This window comes from Bubalus bubalis, chromosome 17, assembly GCF_019923935.1.
Source record: "Bubalus bubalis isolate 160015118507 breed Murrah chromosome 17, NDDB_SH_1, whole genome shotgun sequence".
NCBI classification, from domain to species: domain Eukaryota; kingdom Metazoa; phylum Chordata; class Mammalia; order Artiodactyla; family Bovidae; genus Bubalus; species Bubalus bubalis.
The window spans coordinates 12592457-12596057 of NC_059173.1; positions in this window are offsets into that span (position 1 = coordinate 12592457).

Below are 3601 nucleotides of genomic sequence, written 5' to 3' on the forward strand. Positions count from 1 at the left end.
GACACCACATCACTAAACGCTAAGGTTTGAGCAGACATCGTCCACTATCTACATTTTCACGCTTTTCAGTGATAAACCTCTTCGACTGAATTTGACGTATGTTATATCACTGAACTGCACTCAACTGGAAATTAAAAGAGATAACCTTTGAAAACAAATGTGCCTAGAATTTCTTCCTGCAGTCAGTGGTCAGTCCATTCCTAATCCGGGGGCTGTGGGCAACTTTGTCGGGAATTTCTTTTCTTTCCCTTTTAAAAATTTTTATTGGAATACGGTTGATTTACAATGCTGTGTTCGTTTCAGGTGTAAGGAATTTATTTCTGCATTCAGTCAGGAAATTCAATTTGCCTCTTGCAAACAAAATGAAAAAGGAGCCTGTGAAGCTCTCTGAAAATGTTGATCGATCCGTGGGACCCTCCCCCCGCCCCCCATCGCCCCCTACTTTTCACCAGCGCTGGGAGAAGGGAAGGTCAGTTTGGGAGAATCCTGAGCAGAGAAGGTTTACAAAGTGGAAGCTGCTTTAGGGAGAAGTGCATTGTTTCTGCTTTCATTTCTCATGTCAAAGTCCTCACGCCTTCAGAGCACACAGGAGACTTTAAACAAACCACATTGCCCCCAGGTCTGCTTCTTGAAGGAGGGGATTTACTCTTTACCCCTCCCCCTGACGAGTGTTAACAGCAGAATTAAGGCTGGGGAATCTGGCAGGGGCTTGCTTGCAGCAGGGAAGGTGTGTCTGGGCTTTTTTGCAAGGCATTAATCACTTGTTTATAGAGGGGGAAGAAAAAAAAAAAAAAAAACAAACAGAAGGAAGACAGTGGGGGCTGTTCCCTATTCTGGGTTCCCTTCCAGGCAAACCCTCTCACCGCCACAAGTGAAAGTCGATCAGTTGTGTCCGACCCTTTGAGATCCCATGGGCGATACATACAGTCCATGGAGTTCTCCAGGCCAGAATACTGCAGTGGGTAGCCTTTCCCTTCTCCAGGGAACCTTCCCAACCCAGGGATTGAACCCAGGTCTCCCGCATTGCAGGCAGATTCTTTACCAGCTGAGCCACCAGGGAAGTCCACGAATACAGGAGTGGGTAGCCTATCCTTTCTCCAGGGGATCTTCCCGACCCAGGAATCAAACCGGGGTCTTCTGCACTGCAGGCGAATTCTCTAGCAGCTGAGCCTCCAGGGAAGCCCTTGCACCCGCCCTCCGTTCTCCGGCGACCAGCTCAGCTGGTCTTGGTCCTGGGGTCCAGGTTGGTCCCCTGGGGAGGTGAGCCTGGAGGTGTATCAGTGGTGAGGGCCAGGCTGCCCCACGTGTGCAGAGCTGCAGGCCTGAACTACCTTTAAGTATTTAGAGTCTCACCCCCACCTCCCCACACACATATACCCCTTTTCAAATGTACGTCAAATCACCATATTTCCCAAGTTGACTCTCCATACCCATGTTCTGAAAACAAAAACAAGAACACTGTTATTTTCACATAAATATTTACCTAAAGACACTGGTTTCCTGTGCGGAATTGAACTTGGAAACCAGAACTGGAGGTGAATCTACTTTCAACTGTAAACTGGAACTGTGTCACCTATGGATGTATTCGTTACAAAAGGGCACATGTTTTTTTTGTTTGTTTGTTTTTCCTGATAAAAAATTTAAAATATGTTTATGGGATAAATATGAAATCTAGAGAAAAACTTAGTAACAAACTCTAATAATAATCACTTTCCTTTGTCTCCCCCCATACATATTCTTAGAATAAATAAAAGTATTGTTTTCTTTTGAGTGGGTTTGTGTGTATATGTGTGGGCCTTCATGCATGCTCAGTTGCGTCTGGCTCTTTGCAACCCCATGGACTATAGCCCACCAGGCTCCTCTGTCCATGGGATTCTCCAGGCAAGAATACTGGAGTGGGTTGCCATTTCCTTCTCCAGGGGATGGATCTTCCCAAACCAGGGATCAAACCCACGTATCCTGCGTCTCCTGCATTGGCAGGCGGATTCTTTATCATTGAGCCACCTGAGAAGCCTTGTGTGTATATGTACAGAGTGTCAAATCTAGGAGGTACAAAACGGGAGAGTGAAAAGTAATATTCTTTCCCATAACTCTCTCCATAACTCTACTTCCTCTCCTCATAAGTCACCATGGTAACAACGTGTATCCAAGTGATTAATACACATGTGTATCTATATATACTAGTGTATGCACAATTTTCACTGATGTATCACTTTCGTCTATTTTTTAAAATATATTATTCATGCCAGAATATCTTTTTTTCAGGGTCCCTTTTTAAATACATTAATATAGTGGAATGTTTTCTTTCAATAATTTGTATTTCATTCAACATAGAAGGAATCATCCTTATCAAAAAAGAGAGAGTGAATTAGACAAAAATGGGTAATCCGCAGGGAAATGGTAGCATTGCAGCTAGAGGTAAATCACAAATATCCACTACGTAAACAGTAAACCTGTTGGGCCAGGTGTTATCCAGACACAAGCCATTTTTCGTTTACTTTTATCAATAATAAGTGCGGTCCCCCATCAGCTGGACCTCAAGACTTCTGCCTACCCTGCAAGCAGATCTTGCTAAATGGACAGAAACTGCTAAGCTGAGCAAGTGCACTGAAAACATTTACATATCGAAACCCTCAGCAATTTGGCTACGTGTTTAAGAGTGCTGGCCCCTGAAGGTTCCAGTTGAATCTTCATGCTCTTCTCCGACCAGGAGCGGCTTTACTGAGCCTGTGATGCTGGACAGGTCTTAAAACAAGTCACAACAGTCCCTCCGTGGTCAACAGTCTACTGTTCTGCTGTCTCAAATCCATTTGCAATGGCTGTAAAACGCCGCCCGCTGAAGCTAGCTCTAAATCTTGCCCTCTCATTCAAAAAGGCTGACAAGAGAGAAACAGCTTGAGTTTTCACCCCAGCCTGGCAAAGTCGAAATCCTGCTGTGCCTGCTTGTTTCCCTGTGTTAGACAGTGCATGATCTTTTCTCGCCCCCTCCGAATCCCTCCCCCATGGTGGCCTAGTGAGGACTTAAGCCATTGAGTCTGAAGTGTGGTCCCGTAGAGATGGAAGAAAGTCGGATTGTATTTCCTGCTACTTGGGCTGACGGCTGTTCAAATCACATGGCCCCCTCTCTTTCTGTGTCTTTGTGAAAAATGGTGAAATTTTGCTGGCAAACAGGTTTTTCTGGATGATTACCCTTAAGATGGATGTTTCCCTTGACTGAGGGAAGCCAGGGACTTTCAGGAATGTTTGTAGGTGTTTGGACGAACCCTGGGACTTGGGTACAGACAGACCTGTTTCTGAACCCACCTTTTAGAACAGTCACTGCCCCACCTGGTCAAACAGTCCTAGCAAAACAGCATTGGCTGGACTTACTGATGGGAATATCATCACCAGATCAGACAGGAACTGGCTGAAAAGTAAGCCATGGGTTTTGAGTGCAAACCGGCTTCAGATTCATCCATTCCCGATATTGTGAACAAGTCAGCCAGACAACCTCCCCAACCCTCAGCATCTATCAAAGGGGGCTGAAGCTTCCTGCCCTGTTTTCTGGGGCCCATGGATAAAATCGTCAACAAACTTAAGATACAGAATGTTTGGAAACTGG